The following is a 9,851-nucleotide window of genomic DNA, read 5'->3' as shown; positions in this document are numbered from 1 at the left end:
GCCTTCTTTTCAACCCCCGGGGCGTGACTTGAACGTCTACAGCCTGTCATGAGCGGGTAACTGGCGCTAAGCCCTCTTATGCTACCTAGGCATCAAGGCTGCCAGAACCGAGACCCTCGCTAGGCTTTCGCAGAATAATATAGTAAGGAAATGAGGGCCTCGTTGAGGAAACACAGAAAGATCGGTCGGCAGTCTCCAACACCAAAGGAGGCATAGGGGTGTGGTTAGGCTCTTTTTTTTTTACTTCGGGTAATGAAGTAAGCATTTTTTTAATTATACGGACGAACGAAAGAAAGAAAAACACGCGCCCAGAGTGGGGACCGAACCCACGCCTTTCGAATAGATCTCGAATGCCTTACCAATTCGGCTATCTGGGCGACTGTGTTCTCCTTCACTTTCTGGGCTATTTATATTTACTAGAAGTGTATCTGACGCTAGAGGGTGGTAGCCAGCGCCACTCTGACTACACGGGGAGAAGGGGGCCTTCTTTTCAACCCCCGGGGCGTGACTTGAACGTCTACAGCCTGTCATGAGCGGGTAACTGGCGGGAAGCCCTCTTATGCTACCTAGGCATCAAGGCTGCCAGAACCGAGACCCTCGCTAGGCTTTCGCAGAATAATATAGTAAGGAAATGAGGGCCTCGTTGAGGAAACACAGAAAGATAGGTCGGCAGTCTCCAATGCCAAAGGAGGCATAGGGGTGTGGTTAGGCTCTTTTTTTTACTACGGTTAATGAAGTAAGCATTTTTTTAATTATACGGACGAAAGAAAGAAAGAAAAACACGCGCCCAGACTGGGAACCGAACCTACGCCTTCCGATTAGATCTCGAATGCCTTACCAATTCGGCTATCTGGGCGACTGTGTTCTCCTTCACTTTCTGGACTATTTATATTTACTAGAAGTGTATCTGACTCTAGAGGGTGGTAGCCATCGCCACTCTGACTACACGGGGAGAAGGGGACCTTCTTTTCAACCCCCGGGGGTGACTTGAACGTCTACAGCCTGTCATGAGCGGGTAACTGGCGGGAAGCCCTCTTATGCTACCTAGGCATCAAGGCTGCCAGAACCGAGATCCTCGCTAGGCTTTCGCAGAATAATATAGTAAGGAAATGAGGGCCTCGTTGAGGAAACACAGAAAGATAGATCGGCAGTCTCCAACGCCAAAGGAGGCATAGGGGTGTGGTTAGGCTATTTTTTTTTACTACGCCTAATGAAGTAAGCATTTTTTTAATTATACGGACGAAAGAAAGAAAGAAAAACACGCGCCCTGAGTGGGGACCGAACCTACGCCTTTCGATTAGATCTCGAATGCCTTACCAATTCGGCTATCTGGGCGACTGTGTTCTCATTCACTTTCTGGACTATTTATATTTACTAGAAGTGTATCTGACGCTAGAGGGTGGTAGCCATCGCCACTCTGACTACACGGGGAGAAGGGGACCTTCTTTTCAACCCCCGGGGCGTGACTTGAACGTCTACAGCCTGTCATGAGTGGGTAACTGGCGGGAAGCCCTCTTATGCTACCTAGGCATCAAGGCTGCCAGAACCGAGACCCTCGCTAGGCTTTCGCAGAATAATATAGTAAGGAAATGAGGGCCTCGTTGAGGAAACCCAGAAAGATAGGTCGGCAGTCTCCAACACCAAAGGAGGCATAGGGGTGTGGTTAGGCTATTTTTTTTTACTACGCTTAATGAAGTAAGCATTTTTTTAATTATACGGACGAAAGAAAGAAAGAAAAACACGCGCCCAGAGTGGGGACCGAACCCTCGCCTTTCGATTAGATCTCGAAAGCCTCAGATCTCGAAGATCTCAGAGTGCCGCTGGCTACCACCCTCTAGCGTCAGATACACTTCTAGTAAATATATATAGCCCAGAAAGTGAAGGGGAACACAGTTGCCCAGATAGCCGAATTGGTAAGGCATTCGAGATCTAATCGAAAGGCGTGGGTTCGATCCCCACTCTGGGCGCCTGTTTTTCTTTCTTTCTTTCGTCCGTATAATTAAAAAAATGCTTACTTCATTAACCGTAGTAAAAAAAAAGAGCCTAACCACACCCCTATGCCTCCTTTGGCATTGGAGACTGCCGACCTATCTTTCTGTGTTTCCTCAACGAGGCCCTCATTTCCTTACTATATATATATATACATAACAGTGCAGGGCTTGGCAGCTGAATACTATATTACATTAGAGTCACCAAGAAAAACATAACAATATTTAATACGACTTTTCAACTGGGAACCAGCCTTTTTCAAGTGAAGTACATCGGTCGAATGCAGGGTATATGTAGGCTCGCAGGGAGCGCTGTGAGCACGCGGACACATGATTTCAAAAGTGTACAAGAAGGAAGTACAGCAAGAAACAAGTGGAAAGAAACGTACAGCACGACTGGGCGCGCAGGTAATCCATCTCAATATACAACGTGGCGAAAAGCAAAAGCGAGGAACTTAGGAAGCGTGTTTCCTTCAGCCACCGCCCACCCACGCACAGTAATATTAAAAAAAGTAAACAAATAAGGAAGGGGTACTGGGCATCTCACTCCAAAGGAACAGAAACAACCTGCCACATAAGGCGGAAGCGTAGAATCGACTATTAGTCATCCAGACACTGGGAAACGCAAAATGGCAGAAGGCGATGTTGAAGTTCAAGAATGCAGGCGGGAGGATTAGCGAGTGGGCCGCGTCTTCAAAGGAAAATGCTGCCGCTTCCCCAGGAGACCAGATAATAGCCACAAATGGCTTATCCGCGTCCCGCGTCCCGGGCACAAGGCGGACAATGACGACCCCTCCAAGGGCGCCGACGCGGACAGAGCTGTGCGTCAGCCACCCAAGAAGAGCGCAGGTTGTGCGAGTATTTTGAGAAATGACACACAAGGCAGGAAATAAACAAAGAAACAGCACACAGAAAAAAGCAGTTGAACGAGCCCCCGGCTCATGACATGAAAGGGATAGATACAACAAATTGTTAGCTTACATTTGATATTTTTGCAAGTAACAAGGGTTTGCACATTATGAAAAAAGTAAAATAAAGATGTGACGTACGTACGAGAACAAATCTCCAGTGATCTAGGAAAAAAATAGACACTTCGTAGCTAGTCATCAATGGCAGTATAAATTCGCAGACAGCACACAGCAAACATTCATTTGACTACGCAAGAAAAGACCGAACTATAAATGTTTAAACAGAACAAAACAAGCCAATTTTCCTCTCTCAAGGCAAAAAAAATTATCCGTGACGGTGTTGATTTATCCATATCCGAACCTAGCACATCATCTTCCCATAATGATGTACCCGAGCTCGACACTCCTGATAATGTAGTCAACCTTTCCACCGTTACTCTTTCAAAGGATGAATTGAGCGCATTGTCTAAGGGGCTGTCATTTTGTCCCTCCACTGGAAAATTAAATGAGCTGCAACTGTACAAGGATCTAGAACATTTCTCACGCTCACTCCGGTTAAAAGAGTACTATCATGATGTCCCCAGAGATGATAACACAGGACTGAGCCTTCCATCAGTTAGCCATTGGACGCCACCACCACAAGGTGACAAGTATATGGATACGTACATCAATGCGGTTTCAAAAGATGTCATAGCGGAATATGGAAAGCGCACCTCCTACCGACCGAATCTCACAGGAACGGAACAGAGGGCACTAGAAATCCTTAGAACCCGCTCTGACATCATTATAAAGCCCGCTGAGAAGGGTGGAGCCATTGTTGACATGAACCAAACGGATTATAACACTGAAGGGCAAAGGCAATTAGGTGACACGTCTTTCTACCAGCCCCTTGCGGCCGATCCGACATTAGAATACAAAGAACGAATTCGCAGTACCATAATTTAACTTAGGGATGAAACACTGATAGACAAAAAAACTGCGCGAGCTCTTATTTCATTGCACTGCACGCCAGGACCTTTTTACCTGCTTCACAAAATTCACAAATTCAACAATCCGGGCAGGCTCATAGTATCTGGCATAGGAACCGTGACTGAGAACATTTCCAGCAATGTCGACAACATTATAAGGGAAATTCCGGCCACATTCAATTCGTACATAAAGGATACAACTCATTTTCTAAGTGAAATAAAAGACCTCATGATACCGGATAACTCCTTCTTTGTAACATTAGATGTAGCCTCTTTGTATACAAACATACCTCACGCCGGTGGAATAGAATCCGTCATAAGAGCCTACCAAAATTCACAAGGGGACAAACCTATTGACAGCAACACTTTGGCCAAACTCTTAACTTTAATACTTGAATTAAACAATTTTGAATTCAATAACCAGCACTACGTCAAAATAAGTGCCACATCTATGGGGACAAAAACAGGCCCAAATTATTCAAACATATTCATGGGAACCCTTGAGACACAGTTCTTGGAGAACTCCCCTTTAAAACCACTGTTTTACAAGCGGTACATCGACGATATTTTCTTGGTTTTGTCTCATGATGAGGAAGCCCTGAAACAATTCATATCCGATTTCAACAGTGCTCACAGTGATATCTCATTCTTACATGAGTATTCAACTTCTACAATAAATTTCCTTGACGTGCAGATAACAACTAACGGACACAGATTGGATACTTCTGTGTACAGAAAACCCACCGCCCGACACCAATACTTGAACTTTCACAGCAGCCATGTGAGACACTGCAAAACGGCCATTCCATACAGCCAAGCCCTACTCTTGCGCCGAATTTGCTCTAACCAAAATGACTTCGCTTCTAATTGTTATCTGCTCCGCATTGACCTCGCACGACAAAAATACCCACTACCACTCATTCAAGATTCAATCAGGAAGGCATTAGAACAGGAGCGTTCTAGCCTTATTAGTGGCAATCAAACCTCCACTTCGAGGTCACAAACCAATCTGATTCTGACAAATTCGGCATCTGGCCCAAACGTCAATGAAATTTTAAGAAGACACCAGAACATCTTGCTCCAGAGTGAAAGAATGAAGCACGTCATTCCAGACCCACCACGCGTGGTATATCGCCGGGCAAGAAACATCAGAGACATTGTAACATCATCTCGATCAAGAGAAACTAGTTTCACAGGTTCCACACCATGTGGAAAACCCCCGTGCAAATTGTATCTAATGATGACACCAACAACAAGCGCTCAGAGCAGGGAATCTGACATTTCCATGCAGATCAGGGGCAACTTTAATTGTGACACTGCAAATATAGTTTACCTCTTAGAATGTGGTGATTGCGGGGCGCAATATATTGGACAGACTGAAAATTCTTTTAGAACTCGCATCAATATTCACAGCTCCGATGCAAAAACAAAACCTTATCTCCCCCTTTCAAAACATATCAACTCTTTGAAACACCCGTTCGACCAATTTAAGGCCACAATGCTCCAATCAGGATTTAAAACACATTTCGACAGGGAAGCCTGCGAATCTTATCTTATCCACAAATATAACACTCTCACAAGAGGTATCAATGAGTTTCAGGGAAGGCTGTCGTGCCTTCAAACCTAGACCTTGTCGCGGCACGTATCGCACGTTACCACTTCTCAACCGTTGGATGGTTCATCGTTGTCAGCAGGTTACTTTTCCGTATGCTTTAATGCTTCTCCTGCCCGAAATCTTGCTGTACCCCATCATTACACTTTCCAAGCACTATTTGGTATAGTGTTGTGAATAACTTATTTTCTCCGTATGCTTCATTGCTCTCTTGCCCCAAATGTCACTTTGTAAGCTATTTTTGTTCACTGCTATGGTTCCCCATGTTCTACGATTTGTACACGTGTATTCTTTGTATTCTTTCGTTTGTCAGTTTGTTTAAAGAATGCTGTGTGCGAATTTATACTGCCAGTGATGACTAGCTACGAAGTGTCTTTTTTTCCTAGATCACTGGAGATTTGTTCTCGTACGTACGTCACATCTTTATTTTACTTTTTTCATAATGTGCAAACCCTTGTTATTAGCAAAAATATCAAATGTAAGATAACAATAACTTGTATCTATCCATTTCATGTCATGAGCCGGGCTCGTTCAACTGCTTTTTTCTGTGTGCTGCTTCTTTGTTTATTTCATGCCTTGTGTGTCATTTCTAAAAATCCTCGCACAACCTGCGCTCTTCTTGGGTGGCTCACGCACACCTCTGTTGGTGTCGGCGCCCTTGGAGGGGTCGTCATTGTCCGCCTTGTGCCCGGGACGCGGGCCACGGATAAGCCATTTGTGGCTATTATCTGGTCTCCTGGGGAAGCGGCGGCATTTTCTTTGAGGACGCGGCCCCCTCGCTAATCCTCCCGCCTGCCTTCTTGAACTTCAACGTCGCCTTCTGCCATTTTGCGTTCCCCAGTGTCTGGATGACTAATAGTCGATTCTACGCTTCCGCCTTATGTGGCAGGTTGTTTCCCCTCCTTTGGAGTGAGATGCCCAGTACCCCTTCCTTATTTGTTTACTTTTCTTAATATTGCTGTGCGTGGGTGGGCGTGGCAGAAGGAAACACGCTTCCTAAGTGCCTCGCTTTTGCTTTTCGCCACGTTGTATATTGAGATGGATTACCTGCGCGCCCAGTCGTGCAATACGTTTCTTTCCACTTGTTTCATGCTGTACTTCCTTCTTGTACACTTTTGAAATAATGTGTCCGCGTGCTCACAGCGCTCCTTGCGAGCCTACATATACCCTATATTCGACCTATGTACTTCACTTGAAAAAGGCTGGTTCCCAGCCGAAACGTCGTATAAACATTGATATATATATATATATATATATATATATATAATGTTGTGCACAGTAGATGGCATTGACTATGGCACAGGCCAATCCCGCCAGCGAAAATGCCATCTACTGTGCACAACATTCAACAAGTTATGTAGCGTTACAATATATATATATATATATATATATATATATATATATATATATATATATATATATATATATATATATATATATATATATATATATATATAATTTTTTATATATATATATACATATATATATATTTATATATATATATATATATATATATATCTTTTTTTCTCCACTTCCTATCTTTCTTTCCAAATTCTTTATCAGTTTCTATAACCTACCACATCCCCCCCTTTGCTTTCCAAGGTTTTCTTGAATGCCAACTCTTATTCTGTGTTATTTTCAACGAACCCCTAATTTCCCATTCTGATTCGCTACATTCATAGCGAGGGCCTCTGTTGTGCAGTCTTAGTGCCATGGGAAGCTTAAGAGGGTTCAACGCGTGTCGACCACTCTCAACATGTCGTAGACACTCTAGTCCCGACCCGGAGGTTAAAGAAAGGTCCCCTGCACCCCGAGTAGTCCGAGTCGCGCTGGCTACCGCCTCCAAGCACAGGAAACAAAAATACCTAAACATAAATACACCAGAAGGTGGAAGGGAATATCGCCCCTCCGGTAGCGTAGTGGTTATCGCACCATACCAGTATTCTGGAGGTCGTGGGTTGGGATCCCACCTGACCGGCATTTTTTCCCCTTTCTTTCTTTCGAAATTCTTTATCGGTTTCAATTAACTACCACCTCCTCACCTTTGCTTTCCAGGGTTTTCTTGACTGACAACTCTTTTTTTTCTGTGTAATTCTTAATGAGCCCCTCATTTCCCATTCTGATTTGCTACATTCATTGCGAAAGCATCTGTGCCGGCAGTCTTGGGGCCATAGGAAGCTTAAGAGGGTTCAACGCTGGTCGACCACTCTCGAAATGTCGTACACACTCGTGTCACTGCCCGCGGGTAAAAAAAGATCCCCTTTACCCCGAGTAGTCCGAGTGGCGCTGGCTAGCACCCCCAAGCGCAGAAAACAAAAATACCTGAATAGAAATACCCCAGAACGTGGAGGGGAAAATCGCCCCGCTTGTAGCGTAGTGGTTATCGCACCAGACCGGTATTCTGGAGGTCGAGGGTTCGGATCCCATCTGGCGGGCAATTTTTCTCCACTTTTTTTCTTTCTTTCCAAATTCTTTATCTGTTTGAATGACCTACCACATCCTCCCCTTTGCTTTCCAAGGTTTTCTTGACTGCCAACTCCTATATATACATAATAACGGACTTACCACATTTTTCCCTCAGCTTTCCTTGGCTTTCTTAGCTGTCTAACCTTGTTCCTATATTATTCCCTGAGACCCTCGTTCCTCATTCTGATTGGCTACATGCCTAGAGAGTCTCTATTCTAGCAGTATTGGTCCCATAGATTGCCTAAGAAGGTTCAACGCTGGTCGATCATTCTGAACATGTCGTAGACGCTCGGGTCAGGGCATGGGGATGAAAAGTCCCCCTCACCGAAAAGACTCGGGGTGGAGCTCCCTACCACCCCTAGCGCAGGGAACGATTTGTTAACATATATACCTGAAAAGGTGGATGGGAGCACAGCCCCCTCCTTAGCCTTGTGGTCACCGCCACAGAAGCGTATTCTCGTGATCGTGGCTTCCCACCCAACCCACCAGGCATGCTTTTCTCTACTTATTTTTTTTTAAATGTGGTGTTGTGTAAAGACAATAAACGGCCTACCACAATTTCCCTATTACTATGATTACTTTCTTGACTTTTTAACCTTATTTCTCCATTTATTTACGGAGCCCGTCATCTCGCCATAGTGAAGAAACCTCGGAAAGCCAAGGGAGTAATGCGGTAGGTCATAGAAACAGACGAAGAATATTTTCAAATAATAATGAAAGTAGTGAACAAATGGCCGACGGGGGGATCCGAACCCACGGTCTCCAGAACAGCGGTCTGGTGCGATGACCAATACGCTGCCGCCGGGGCTGTTTCCCCACCACTTTCTCGGATATTTTTCTGTACTGCACTAGGGGGTGGTAGCAGATGCCACTCGGACTAGTCGGGGTGTAGGTGACCTTTTTCTTACGCCCGGGCCGTGAGTCGAGTGTCTGCGACATGTCGATAGTTGTCGACATGCGTTGAACCCTCTTAGGCTACCTGTGGCACCAATACTGCCAGAAGAGACGTCCTCGCTATGCATGTAGCAAATCTGAAATGGGAAATGAAGGGCTCGGTGAATTAAGCCAGAATAAAGGTTGGCAGTGAAGGAAACCTCAGAAAGCAAAGGGAGTATTGCGGTAGGTCATGGAAACAGATGGAAAATTTTTTGAGTCAGGAAGAAAGTGGTGAAAAAATGCCCGCATGGTGGGATCCGAACGCACGACCGGTAGGTCATAGAAACAGATGAAGAATTTTTTTAGTCAGAACGAAAGAGGTAAAAAAATGCCCGCCTGGCGGGATGTGAACCCGTGACCGATGGGTTTGATGGGTTCAGATCCCACCCGGCGGGAATTTTTTCACCACTTTCTTTCTGACTCAAAAAATTCTTGATATGTTTCTATGACTTACCGCATTTCCCCGTTTGCTTCCCGAGGTTTTGTTGACTGCCAACCCTTATTATGTCCTAATTTACCGTGACCTTCATTTCCCATTTCTGATTCGCTACATGCATAGCGAGGGCGTCTCTTCTGGCAGTATTGGTGCCACAGGTAGCCTAAGAGGGTTCAACGCGTGTCGACCACTCTCGACATGTCGTAGAAACTCGAGTCACGGCTTGGGAAAAAAAAGAAGGTCCCCTACAGCCCGAGTTGTCCGAGTGGCCCTTGCTACCACCTCCAAGTGCAGCAAACAAAAAACTACCCGAGAAACTGGTGGGGAAACAGCCCCGCCGGTAGTTTAGTGGTAATCGAACCAGTCTAATATTCTGGAGTTCGCAGGTTCGAATCCCAACCTGCGGCCATTTTTTCCCCACTTTCTGACTCAAAAAATTCCTTTTCTGTATTTATGACCTACCGCATTCCCTATTTGTTTACGAGGTTTTCTTGAATGCCAACCCTTATTGTGTCTTACTTCACCGAGCCCTTTATT

General features: G+C 45.1%; 1 non-coding gene across 1 annotated transcript; it reads left to right on the top strand.

Annotated features, from left to right (window-relative positions):
• The first annotated feature begins 1,895 nt into the window (after positions 1–1,895).
• Positions 1,896–1,967, top strand: Trnar-ucu (transfer RNA arginine (anticodon UCU)). The gene has a single exon. It is a non-coding gene; the product is annotated as a tRNA-Arg (tRNA).
• The last annotated feature ends 7,884 nt before the right edge of the window (positions 1,968–9,851 follow it).

This window comes from Haemaphysalis longicornis, unplaced genomic scaffold (assembly GCF_048455015.1).
Source record: "Haemaphysalis longicornis isolate Haplotype H1 unplaced genomic scaffold, Haemaphysalis longicornis Haplotype H1 scaffold_13, whole genome shotgun sequence".
In the NCBI taxonomy this organism is placed as follows: Eukaryota; Metazoa; Arthropoda; class Arachnida; order Ixodida; family Ixodidae; genus Haemaphysalis; species Haemaphysalis longicornis.
Note: the sequence above shows the minus strand (reverse complement) of the source record. Positions and strands in the feature narration are given on the sequence as shown.